This window comes from Schistocerca nitens, chromosome 4 (assembly GCF_023898315.1).
Source record: "Schistocerca nitens isolate TAMUIC-IGC-003100 chromosome 4, iqSchNite1.1, whole genome shotgun sequence".
Lineage (NCBI taxonomy): Eukaryota > Metazoa > Arthropoda > Insecta > Orthoptera > Acrididae > Schistocerca > Schistocerca nitens.
The window spans coordinates 375,335,992-375,350,149 of NC_064617.1; the positions used below are offsets into that span (position 1 = coordinate 375,335,992).

At 43.1% G+C, this 14,158-nt stretch overlaps 1 long non-coding RNA gene across 2 annotated transcripts in view; it reads right to left on the minus strand.

Annotated features, from left to right (window-relative positions):
• The window catches only part of LOC126251954 (uncharacterized), a 105,995-nt gene that overhangs the window by 77,949 nt on the left and 13,888 nt on the right, over positions 1–14,158 (minus strand). Inside the window, exon 1 of one of the 2 annotated variants that reach the window (XR_007545812.1) lies at positions 1,376–1,600. The exons of the other annotated variant lie outside the window; for it this stretch is intronic. This is a non-coding gene — a long non-coding RNA (uncharacterized LOC126251954). Of the gene's footprint in view, positions 1–1,375; positions 1,601–14,158 lie in introns of those variants that run through there. 2 annotated transcript variants of the gene reach the window in all.

A 14,158-nucleotide genomic window follows, 5' to 3' on the forward strand; every position in this document is an offset into this window, starting at 1 on the left:
GGAACCGCAAGACCGCTACGGTCGCAGGTTCGAATCCTGCCTCGGGCGTGGATGTTTGTGATGTCCTTAGGTTAGTTAGGTTTAACTAGTTCTAAGTTCTAGGGGACTAATGACCTCAGCAGTTGAGTCCCATAGTGCTCAGAGCCAGTTGAACCAGTGTTCTGTTCCTAATGATCTTGTTATCGACAGCGGTTTTGTAAAATAAATACGCTTTGTAGAACTAAAATTGCAGCCAGACATTTTTAAGAGTGGATGTTACCAATTTCGAGCGATGGCCGTGAAACCTGAAGTTCGATATTAAAAACGTTCAAAAACAAAGGGTTCCTCAGCGACAAAATGGGTCAGGGAACACACTCGAGGGAAAGATGTGGTTATGACAGTGATGTAAATGAAATGCATACCTTCGAGGGATACAACTTGGCAGATTAACGTTAGATGGACTGAAGAAGTATGTTGCTGCTTTGCAAGACATAAGAAAGAACAGGTAGCATGACTCATTGGTACGTTGATAGATGAGATTAGAAGACATTAGAAGCAACATGGGTACGTATGACTCACTGCAACAGATGTACAAAGCTGAAGAAGAGGCGTTTACCTAAAAGAGGATGTCAAATCATTTATAGTGAAGGTGACGTAGCCATTTATACAGAACTCTAGAGGTTTTCGAGGTTGCCGGTTGACTAGGGTCTCGGGATCTACGGTCAACGTCGGTTTAACGATTTTTCTGATATTTCGCAACCACAAGTGGCTGACATTGTCAAAATTTAAACCTCCATTACTCATGGCAGTGTAAAGTGAATCTTTGACAATGCCAGCCACAGGTTCTGACAGAAAGTCAAATGTTTGAACCACAGTCAGCTGAAGAAAAAAATGGTTCAGCACTATGGGACTTAACATCTGAGGTCATCAGTCCCCTAGAATTTAGAACTACTCAAACCTAACTAACCTAAGGACATCACACACATCCATGCCCAAGGCAGGATTCGAACCTGCGACCGTAGCGGTTGCGCGGTTCCCGATTGAAGCGCCTAGAACCGCTCGGCCACACCGGCAGGCTCAGCTGAAGATACCGAGACGATAGCCACTAACTGAAGCATTCTTTTTGTTTACGATGTTACAGTTTGCTTATGTTTTACACGTAAGAACAAGAAAGGTAATTCCAATACTCGTGCACTGAATAAGAAGTAATTAAATTTTCACTTGTGTGTGTCATGTCCCATCGCTTGAGATTAATCCAGGTCAAGGTTTATTTGCCGTAGACCATTTTCTAAAGCACTAATGATTCTGGATGAGACAGCGCGTGCAGACGTGAAGTCAACTTGAGGTTCCGATAAAAATGACTGAACGACTCGAACAGGTAAACTACTTAACTCACCGGTGGGAAGCTGACCGTCTTGATGCACTGTTCGTTAACAGAAACAGTGCCAGTTGGACATCGGTTCGGCAAATCGATAGCAAGAGGTATCTGGATGTTGGGGACTTCTGTCGAAGACCCGTTGTCCTCCGCGCTGGCGAACGCCGCTAGTACAGCCAGCACAATGCACAGCCGGTGCGACCACATCTTTACTCGCACTGCTCTCACAGGCGAATGACGCAGACTGTCGAGGTCTTACCGCACGTTCGTCCTCGCCTCAAGGCTACGCACTTCAAACAGGTTCGGAGAAGGAACACGTTTTCGGCATTGAATGGTTAAGGAGTAGATGATCCTTGCTACTGTGCTTTTTGCAGTCGCACGCGTATGGATAACACATCGCACCCACAGTTCCATAAAATCGATAAAAAAGTTATGTTCTAGAATCAAGTTCTGTGATATTTGTACTGTTTCAAAACCTGCTTTTGCAATCGTGGGTACAGGAACGTTGATGTAAAGTTTCTGAACAAGAGCTTATGAATAGATGAAGGAAATTGTAATCTGTTATTGCCTGTTCAAAATGGTTCAAATGGCTCTGAGCACTATGGGACTTAACATCTATGGTCATCAGTCCCCTAGAACTTAGAACTACTTAAACATAACTAACCTAAGGACATCACACAACACCCAGTCATTACGAGGCAGAGAAAATCCCTGACCCCGCCGGGAATCGAACCCGGGAACCCGGGCGTGGGAAGCGAGAACGCTACCGCACTACCACGAGCTGCGGACTGTTATCGCCTGTGTAGAATATACAGCATTGATAGTAGATGCTAGAATTATATGCGGAACTTGTTAATCTATATTCTGTGGTCTATGCAATTACACTATTCGAGAATGTTTTCAGTGAGCTTTTTCCACATATGCTCTCTCGGTATACCACCCATCTCGCCCTATGACGCATTATAGTCTCTGTCCCATAGATAGACGAATCCAAGTTAATTTGGTATTTCTGTATTTTTTAAAACCTTTGATTTATTACCACACCGATACATAATAAAGAAAATACATTCCTCTTGTGACACCTAATTGGTGCAACCGTGCAGGCAAGGTGCAGCACGTTATCCTCGATGAAGAGTGAAGTACAGACACTGAACTAAAAGAAACTGTCACAACGTTTAATGGATTGAGGATGTATTTCAATTTCTTTTAGTGGTTATATATCCGAGTCACATTTATAATTAACTGGCGGTATGAATCCACTTCTCATTATAATGTTGTACTCCATCTGACCTGGATTCATGCAGTGATTCAGTTAAAATTTGTGTCATAAATTCGTTGTAACCTCTCCTCAAACTAGCAGGCCTACAACTGTTGTAATTGCTCATTAATATTCTTTAGACTGTAATTGGATGGAGTTTGTGTGGAAGCTAGTCCCGCACATGTTCTGTCGGGGACCTTGCTGGCCACATCAGCATCAAGTAGACAGTTCAACGAGAAACATACCACGTGTGAAAGAACATTGTCCTGCTGAAAAGTGGCTCTACGATTTCGTCGCATGACAGGTAACACATGAGGACGCAGGATAACCCTGACATACTGTTGTATCGTTAGAATTCCCTCAATAACTAGAATATCTGACTTGTAGCCAAAATCAATGGCTCCACATGTCATGACGCCAGGAGTAACAGTGATGTGCGTCTCCAACACATCGGATGGATTGGGCCCCTCCCTGGGTGGCTGCCATATTCGCCAACGCTGGTAATCTTGGGTAGTGCGAAATTGCGGTTTATGGATGAACAAAATGCGACATTCATTAGCGCTCCACGGTTCTTCTACACGGGACCACTCCAAAGTAGCCGTGATGTGGTGTTTACTGCAGCCTGCGCATTGGTTGGTAATACCCAAGTATGTCTGATGCTAATCTCCAAACAATAGTGCAAGGTAATACAGAACGTTGCACGTAGTCCATTACTTGTTCTCGGATGGCAAGTGCCAATGAGAAGGGTGCACAATCTGGCGATCAACATTTGTGGTAGTGAGACGTAATTAACTGTAACGCTTATGAGTATCCCGCCCTCACATTCTCATGTAGTCCATCATAGGGCCGCTTCGTATACGAACACCCCACATATGTGGCTACTGCGCGATCCGACCAGCCCGCCGAACAGATACCCTCAAGGACACGCTTTCCGAACTCATTGAGGAGCTGATAATGCTGTCACAGATATGTACGTGTCGTTTCTCTCCCTTCGTAGAGATCATTTAACATCTGACGCTGTTGTCGTCCTTTATACGCCGCACCAGGCCTAGTAACAACACTACATACAAGCAACACTAATGCGTTCTGGTGACCGTTCTCCATATCACAGAGAATTGAAGCTCTAGTCATTTGTATACCTACTGACGGTGTGAGTGATTGTTCGAAGTTACAGTGGTATCCAATGTCTTTCGAGTGCTTCACTTGTCTTGTCAGGGAGTGTACCTTAATTAGTTAGTTGATAGTATTACTTGCACTCAGGAGCTTTCCGAACATGGCGCAGTTTTGTATGAGAAAATTTTGTTCAGTGATTTGTTCGACATCAAGGTATATGTAGGTGAACTAAGAAATTTCTGTTAAATAATTATAATCTTCCTAGTGTTAAGTGTGTTAAAACATCGACCTTACACAATAGAGCTTTGCAATAACTGCTCGAAAGTAAAGTGCTACTAACATATCGAAAACTTTTGAAAATTATTTTATGACCATTACATGCAGTCTTATGAACAAGGGCGTATATGACATAATATATTAGTAACGAGTCGTCCATAAAGTAAATTATAATGTGCTTAGACATGACTTTTCGCTGTCTCAAAATCACAAGTGTCACTAATGTATCCAATGTATAATGCTTCCGTATCAGATACTTGCAAATGTTCTAAGGCCGAAATTGTACAACCATACAAAAACAAAAGAAATAGACAGCTGAAGGCATCGCGAAATCATTAAAACAATATCCAATTTTTATTTTTTTAAATTTAAATGCAGTTACCTCAGAAATGGGAGCAGTCTGACACTAGCTTTACGGTAAAGAGTTTCAGATATAAATGTGAAACGATAATGAACAACATCATATTGTAGTATAGAACACCTAAGACTACATACACAGGGTGATTCACTTGCCCCTAACTATAGGTTTTATGCAACCCACGACGCCTTTAAACAAAAAAAAAAAAAAAAAAAAAAAAAAAAGGCTCGAATGACTCTGAGCACTATGAGGCTTAACTTCTGAGGTCATCAGTCCCCTAGAACTTAGAACTACTTAAACCTAACTAACCTAAGGACATCACACACACCCATGCCCGAGGCAGGATTCGAACCTGCGACCGTAGCGGTCGTGCGGTTCCAGATTGCAGCGCCTAGAACCGCTCGGCCACCGAGGCCGGTCGCCCTTAAACCCACGCACGAGAGTTTCATGTTCTCTCGGTCGCTACGTGTACACACTAGCAGTCCTACAAAAAAAAAAAAATAATCAGGACCTATCCGTAGGAAATTTACTGTAGTTTACTTTTTACTCGGATACCTTTTCACTGGAGGCCACAGTTTTTTAATTATTCAAGAAAAACACATTTGAAAATCACTTTTGTACTTCTTGAATAGTTCGAAAACTACGGCTTCCGGCGAAAACGTATCCCAGTACGAAATTTAAGTACTTTAAATCTGCTACAAAGAGGTCTTGTTCATTTTTCCTACAAGACTAATAGTTTGCTCGTAGCGTGGGAGAGAATATGGAAATGTCACTTGTGGTGTTTGAAGGCGTTTCAGGTTGCATAAAATTCACAGGTAGGGCCAGCTGAATCGTCCTGTATATTTATACAACGAAATTAGTTAAAAACTACCTTGTTTTAGACTCCAATTGTAAACAATTCTCTGATGGACACGTCACTGGCGCATTGGTTAGGACAATGGAAGAATATTCCGGAAGACGATGGTTCAAATTCGCATCTTGCCATCCAGATTTAAGTTTTCCGTCGTTTCACTAAATCGCTAAGTGCAAATGCCAGCATGGTTACTTTGAAAGGGGACAAGCTAATTCCTTCCTTATCCTTTCGTGAAGCGAGCTTGTGCTCCGTGGTTAACGTCACCGATGTCGGAGGGATATTAAACCCCAATCCTCCTCCTTCCCCTGCGGTTCCGTAACATAAATCAACAGCCATACGAATCAGACACAACATAAACGGCATAAGATGGACCCTGACCGTAATCGAACTGCTCTCATAACATCCGTCGCAGAAGAAAAGGAAGGGATAAACAGTGCAATTGTTATTGATGCCACAATTTCCACTGAAACTGGGACGTCTAAAAACTGTTAATTTTTTGTGTCATATAGCACGTTCGAAAAGCCCAGTGCTGATTCTTCAATCGATACTAAGGCTTTTTACGTAATTTGTATTCAACTCTGGTGGTGATTTGTGTACGTGAACAATTCCAAGCGGTAATGTGACGCTGAGTCCACGTTAAACTATAAGTCTTCTTAAACTGCCTTGGCAACTATGTTACAAAGTCGGAGGACGGCTAGAAAACGTTAGCTCTGACTGTGACCATGCGCTGAGTGGCTTAAATTAACCTTTGGGCTGAGGACGGCATTACTCAACGTTACTGTCAATTCTTCTTCATTATGCGGCACATTTTTCTATTCACTGAATCTCTTATAAATTAAAGATTCAGAAACTGATTCTGACACATTTTTCTCAAAATAATTTGGTCACATCGTATTTTGGCTTCCAGTCACTGAACAGTTCGCATGAACGAGTTTCACTAGGTCAACATTTACGATCACTGCCTTGCATTATCGATCATACTATTGTAGTGGGAGACCCTCAGAGCCAAGTGCAAACTGGACTTGAGGACTCGACAGTCCAGGTACACAGCAGACCTTTAAGAACGAATTACTCACTTCACTTTTCTAGAAATACACACTAATCCTACATAGCTTTTACGGGAACAGTTTTCTGTGGTCGGTTTCCATCTGTTACAAGAGAATGCCTCATCTGGAAACCGCTTACGAAATATACCCAACTAAGAACGCCTCTGGGATCTATTAACCCCACCTCGGAATGGACACGAAGTAAATAAACTATATAATGAGGCAGATCTGAAACAGTAATCCATATGTTTCGGGGTAAAAAATGAAATTTATATAAGAATGTAAATAAACTGAAGAGCCAAAGAACCTGGTACACCTGCCTAATATCTTGTAGGGACCCGGCGAGCACGCGGAAAGGCCGCACACGACGTGGCATGGACTCAGCTAATGTCTGAAGTAAGTGCTGGAGGGAACTAACACCATGAATCCTTCGGGCTGTCCATAAATCCGTAAGAGCAATTTTTTTTTTTTTTTTGGTCATTAGTCTACTGACTGGTTTGATGCGGCCCGCCACGAATTCCTTTCCTGTGCTAACCTCTTCATCTCAGAGTAGCACTTGCAACCTACGTCCTCAATTATTTGCTTGACGTATTCCAATCTCTGTCTTCCTCTACAGTTTTTGCCCTCTACAGCTCCCTCTAGTACCATGGAAGTCATTCCCTCACGTCTTAGCAGATGTCCTATCATCCTGTCCCTTCTCCTTATCAGTGTTTTCCACATATTCCTTTCCTCTCCGATTCTGCGTAGAACCTCCACATTCCTTACCTTATCAGTCCACCTAATTTTCAACATTCGTCTATAGCACCACATCTCAAATGCTTCGATTCTCTTCTGTTCTGGTTTTCCCACAGTCCATGTTTCACTACCATACAAAGCTGTACTCCAGACGTACATCCTCAGAAATTTCTTCCTCAAATTAAGGCCGGTATTTGATATTAGTAGACTTCTCTTGGCCAGAAATGCCTTTTTTGCCATAGCGAGTCTGCTTTTGATGTCCTCCTTGCTCCGTCCGTCATTGGTTATTTTACTGCCTAGGTAGCAGAATTCCTGAACTTCATTGACTTCGTGACCATCAATCCTGATGTTAAGTTTCTCGCTGTTCTCATTTCTACTACTTCTCATTACCTTCGTCTTTCTCCGATTTACTCTCAAACCATACTGTGTACTCATTAGACTGTTCATTCCGTTCAGCAGATCATTTAATTCTTCTTTACTTTCACTCAAGATAGCAATGTCATCAGCGAATCGTATCATTGATATCCTTTCACCTTTTATTTTAATTCCACTCCTGAACCTTTCTTTTATTTCCATCATTGCTTCCTCGATGTACAGATTGAAGAGTAGGGGCGGAAGGCTACAGCCTTCTCTTACACCCTTCTTAATACGAGCACTTCGTTCTTGATCGTCCACTCTTATTATTCCTTCTTGGTTGTTGTACATATTGTATATGACCCGTCTCTCCCTATAGTTTACCCCTACTTTTTTCAGAATCTCGAACAGCTTGCACCATTTTACAATATGACCCGTCCCTCCCTATAGCTTACCCCTACTTTTTTCAGAATCTCGAACAGCTTGCACCATTTTATATTGTGGAACGCTTTTTCCAGGTCGACAAATCCTATGAAAGTGTCTTGATTTTTCTTTAGCCTTGCTTCCATTATTAGCCGTAACGTCAGAATTGCCTCTCTCGTCCCTTTACTTTTCCTAAAGCCAAACTGATCGTCACCTAGCTCATTCTCAGTTTTCTTTTCCATTCTTCTGTATATTATTCTTGTAAGCAGCTTCGATGCATGAGCTGTTAAGCTGATTGTGCGATAATTCTCCCACTTGTCAGCTCTTGCCGTCTTCGGAATTGTGTGGATGATGCTTTTCCGAAAGTCAGATGGTATGTCGCCAGACTCATATATTCTACACACCAACGTGAATAGTCGTTTTGTTACCACTTCCCCCAATGATTTTAGAAATTCTGATGGAATGTTATTTATCCTTTCTGCCTTATTTGACCGTAAGTCCTCCAAAGCTCTTTTAAATTCCGATTCCAACACTAGATCCCCTATCTCTTCTAAATCGACTCCTGTTTCTTCTTCTATCACATCAGACAAATCTTCACCCTCATAGAGGCTTTCAATGTATTCTTTCCACCTATCTGCTCTCTCCTCTGCATTTAACAGTGGAATTCCCGTTGCACTCTTAATGTTACTACCGTTGCTTTTAATGTCACCAAAGGTTGTTTTGACTTTCCTGTATGCTGAGTCTGTCCTTCCGACAATCATATGTTTTTCGATGTCTTCACATTTTTCCTGCAGCTGTTTCGTCTTAGCTTCCCTGCACTTCCTATTTATTTCATTGCTCAGCGACTTGTATTTCTGTATTCCTGATTTTCCCGGAACATGTTTGTACTTCCTCCTTTCATCAATCAACTGAAGTATTTCTTCTGTTACCCATGGTTTCTTCGCAGCTAACTTCTTTGTACCTATGTTTTCCTTCCCAACTTCTGTGATAGCCCTTTTTAGAGATGTCCATTCATCTTCAACTGTACTGCCTACGGCGCTATTCCTTATTGCTGTATCTATAGCGTTAGAGAACTTCAAACGTATCTCGTCATTCCTTAGTACTTCCGTATCCCACTTCTTTGCATATTGATTCTTCCTGACTAATGTCTTGAACTTCAGCCTACTCTTCATCACTACTATATTGTGATCTGAGTCTATATCTGCTCCTGGGTACGCCTTACAATCCAGTATCTGATTTCGGAATCTCTGTCTGACCATGATGTAATCTAATTGAAATCTTCCCGTATCTCCTGGCCTTTTCCAAATATACCTTCTCCTCTTGTGATTACTGAACAGGGTATTCGCTATTACTAGCTGTAACTTGTTACAGAACTCAATTAGTCTTTCTCCTCTTTCATTCCTTGTCCCAAGCCCATATTCTCCAGTAACCTTTTCTTCTACTCCTTCCCCTACAACTGCATTCCAGTCGCCCATGACTATTAGATTTTCGTCCCCCTTTACATACTGCATTACCCTTTCAATATCCTCATACACTTTCTCTGTCTGTTCATCTTCAGCTTGCGACGTCGGCATGTATACCTGAACTATCGTTGTCGGTGTTGGTCTGCTGTCGATTCTGATTAGAACAACCCGGTCACTGAACTGTTCACAGTAACACACCCTCTGCCCTACCTTCCTATTCATAACGAATCCTACACCTGTTATACCATTTTCTGCTGCTGTTGATATTACCCGATACTCATCTGACCAAAAATCCTTGTCTTCCTTCCACTTCACTTCACTGACCCCTACTATATCTAGATTGAGCCTTTGCATTTCCCTCTTCAGATTTTCTAGTTTCCCTACCACGTTCAAACTTCTGACATTCCACGCCCCGACTCGTAGAACGTTATCCTTTCGTTGATTATTCAATCTTTTTCTCATGGTAACCTCCCCCTTGGCAGTCCCCTCCCGGAGATCCGAATGGGGGACTATTCCGGAATCTTTTGCCAATGGAGAGATCATCATGATACTTCTTCAATTACAGGCCACATGTCCTGTGGATACACGTTACGTGTCTTTAATGCAGCTGTTTCCATTGCCTTCTGCATCCTAATGTCGTTGATCATTGCTGATTCTTCCGCCTTTAGGGGCAATTTCCCACCCCTAGGACAAGAGAGTACCCTGAACCTCTATCCGCTCCTCCGCCCTCTTTGACAAGGCCGTTGGCAGATTCAGGCTGACTTCTTATGCCGGAAGTCTTCGGCCGCCAATGCTGATAATTTATCAAAATTTAGGCAGTGGCGGGGATCGAACCCGGCACCGAAGACGTTTTGATTATGAATCAAAGACGCTACTCCTAGACCACGGGTTGCTACGAACACTACAGGGTGGAAATCCCTTATGAACATCACGTTGAAACGCTTCCCAAATATCCTTAATAATGTTCATGTCTGGGAAGTATGGTGGCCAGAGGAAGTGTTTAAACTCAAAATAGTATTCCTGAAGCCACTCCTTATTAATTCTGGACGTCTGGGGTGTCGCATTGTCCTGCTAGAATTGCTCAAGTCCGTCGGAATGCACAATGGACATGAATGGATGCAGGTGGGCAGATAGGATGCTTACGTTCGTATCACTGGTCAGAGTCATATCTAGTCGTATCACTGGTCCCACATCACTCCAACTGCATTTTAGAGCCTCCAGCGGCTTGAACAGTCCCCTGCTGTCATGCAGGGTCCGTGGATTCATGAGGTTGTCTCCATGCCCGTACACGTCCAACCGCTCGTTACAACTTAAAACGAGACTAGCTCGACCAGGCAACATGTTTCCAGTTAGCAACAGTCCAGTGTCAATGTTGACGGACCGCGGCGAGGCGTAAAGCTATGTGCCATGACGTCATCATCAAGGGTACACGAGTGGGTCTTCGGCTCTGAAAGCCCATATCAATGATATTTTATTGAATGGTTCGCACCCTGACTCCTGTTGATGGCCCACCACTGACATCTGCAGGAATTTGCGGAAGGTTTGCACTTCTGTCACGCTGAACGATTCTCTTCAGTAGTCGTTGGTCCTTTCTTGCTGGATGTTTTTCCGGCCGCAGTGATGTCGGAGCTTTCATGTTCTACCGGATTCCTAATATGCAAGGTACTCCAGTGAAATGGTCGTACGGGATAAATCCCCACTTCATCGGTACCTCCAAGATGCTGTGTCCCATCTCTCGTGCGCCGACTATACCACCACCTCCTTACTCAATTACATCTTGATGACGTGCCATTATAGCAGCAGTAACCGATCTAACAACTGTGGCAGACACTTTTTGTCTTACATAGGCGTTGCCGGCCGCAGTGCCAAATTCTTCTATTCTTCTATTTGAAATATAGCAATTTATTTGGCGCCTCAGTGTAAGAGCGGAATGTATATACACACCTGATGTAGACACACCTATGTAATGCGGAAATGATCGCTAGATGACACGAGAGGCCGACCCATCATTACAGAAAGGGCGGGCAAGAATTCTGCTGTCAGTAGCGAAGCAGAATCAGCAGAACAGGTCAGGCGAAAGCCATTGGAAGTCCTCTGAATAAAAAATCGATCACGGATATTTGAACCCTCCTAAAGCTGTCCAAGTCGATTGTTGGTGACGTCCTTGTGAACTGGAAACGCGAAGCAACAACAATAAAACCAAAATCTAGCAGACCTTACAGATTAACGGACAGAGACCGTCAGGCATTGTTGAGACTAGTTGTAATAAAACGCTTGAAAACAGCGGATGGCATGACTCCCGAGTTCGGAAGCCTACCAGCAATCGAGCCATCACAGAGAGTGTGTACGCAGAGTGGGCTACATTAAACCATTTGGGAGACGATGATCGTATCAAAGTGCACCTTGTCATGAAGTGCCATCCATGTAAAGATGTTTCGTGGGCAATAACATTCCTGAACCCAATGGGACACCTTTGGGATGTATTCGTAGCGCGAATTCGCTCCACATCTCATCCTACAACACCACTGCCTTCTCTTGTTTCGGCTCTTGAGGAAGAGCGGACTGCTATTCCTCCACAGTCTTCCTTACCCTGAGATGACAAACTTCAAGGGCGAGTGATATGAACGTATACATAGGGCAGCAGAATCGTGTGCGCAAGATATAAACGTGCAGAGCGTTGGTTGAGTTGTTACTTGTAATCAGATGGTTCATATGGCACTGTTTCCAACGTTATTATGACTGCACGACAGGAATAAATAAACGCGGAATGGTAGCTGGAGCTACACGCTTAACGCATTCAGTATTGTGCGATCTACAGTGTTAAGACTGTGCAGAGAATACCAAATTTTAAGCATTACCTCACACCACGGATAACGCAGTGGGTTCAGTATGAGTTGTCGGAGCTAACAGACAAGCAACACTGGATGAAATAACAGTCGAAATGAATTTAGGAAGAATGGCAAATGTATCCGTCCGGACAGTGATGGGTCAATTTGGCGTTAACGGGAGTTGGCAGCAGACGAGCGACGCGAGTACCTTTGCTAACAGCAACCAATCGCCTGCAGCGCCTCCCCTGGGCTCGTTACCATATCGGTTCGACAATAGACGACTGGAAAACCGTAGCCTGGTGAGATAAGCCCTAATTTTAGCTGGTAATAGCTGATAGTAATATTCGAGTGTGGCGCAGACCTCACGTTCCAAGTTGTCAATCCCTTGGCATTGTACAAGCTGGTATTGGCTCCATAATAGTGTGGGCTGTGTTTATGTGGAACGGACTAGGTCATCTGGTCCAACTGAACCTGTCATTGCCTGTAAATATGGTTGTATTCGGCTACTTGAAAACCATCTGCGGCTTTTCATGGAACTCATGTTCCCACACAACGATGTTATGTCACCACGCTACAAATTTCCGCAGTTGGTTTGAAGAACATTCTGGACAATTTGAGCGAATGATTTGTAACTCAGATTGTCCGCAAGTGACCCATCGAACATTTGTGGGTTATAATCGAGAGGTCGCATTGTGCACAAGATACTGCACCGGCAACAATTTCGCACTTATGCACGACTATAAAGGCAGTACTGCTCAATATTTCTTTAGGGGACTTCCATCGACTTGTTGAGCCAGTCGATGCAATGTCGAGTTGCTGCAGTACATCAGGTAACATGTGGTCTGACACCATTTTCGGAGGTATTCCATGACTTTCGTCACCTCAGTGTAAGAGGTGGTGTTAGTGTATGGTGGTGTTTTTCGTGGTTAGGATGTGGTTCTGTTATATACGTCGAGAAACGCTAAATGTGGATGCATTTGCATATGTTTTACAACAGTTTGTACTGTGCACAGGAATAATTTGCTGACGCTGATTTTATCAGCATAACAATGCATTCTAAAATAAAGCAGTTTCTTTGAGTCAGTATTTTGTGGACAATAACTTTTCTGAAACGGATTGACCTGAATCCAAAGAAGCACCTTTGAAATGATTTAGAACGTCGACATCTTCACGTTCTCTGGTTTCTGTTCTTCAGTAAGCATTCAGACACCTCACTGAATGTGTCACAAACACAGTTCAGTCCATCATAAAGCCAAAGTGTGAACACATCTCGCACTAGTTAATAAGTATCTAGACACTTTTGGTCAAATAGTGCACAGAGCGTCTCTTTTAACTTGAAAGTCTAAATATCTCGAAAACCGAGCATCATACGAAAAAAATGTTCTATGTGAAAAGTTAATATTAGTGAAGGGGGCACCTCCTTGTTAACCGTCCTGCGTGGTAGGAGTCAACATTGTATTTTCATTCCTTAAGCGGATTTCAAAATGGTTCAAATGACTCTAAGCACTATGGGACTTAACATCTGTCGTAATCAGTCCCCTAGAACTTAGAACTACTTAAACCTGACTATCCTAAGGACATCACACACACATCCATGATCGAGGCAGGATTGGAACCTGCGACCGTAGCGCTCATGCAGTTCCAGACTGAAGCGCCTAGAACCGCTCGGTTACAGCGGACGGCTAATCGGATTTACATGTCAATTGTTTCCCATTCGTGGTAGATGGCACTGGATTCCATAAACATCAAGCTGTTTTGGCGATTAACTTCGATGCATTTGATTCTACATTTCATTTACGATGTAAATGTCAAGTTTGTGTTCTAACAAAGAAGCAAAGAAACAATGTTCATGACGCGTTTGTAAATTTAAGTGTCTTAAGATGAGGTGAAAGTAAAACGAGTTTACTCCAAGAAAACCGGTGGTTTTTAGGCGGCATTTATTGGCGTGGCTTTTTGAGCAAGGGGTGTCATTCACATCGTTGCGTTACCCCCATACACATTAACGTCACACACTCTTTAGTTTTCACTTTATGCACTAGGCGCAGCACTATTGTGTCACATGACGTGGTGTCACGCGATATGTGAAGTATACGAATC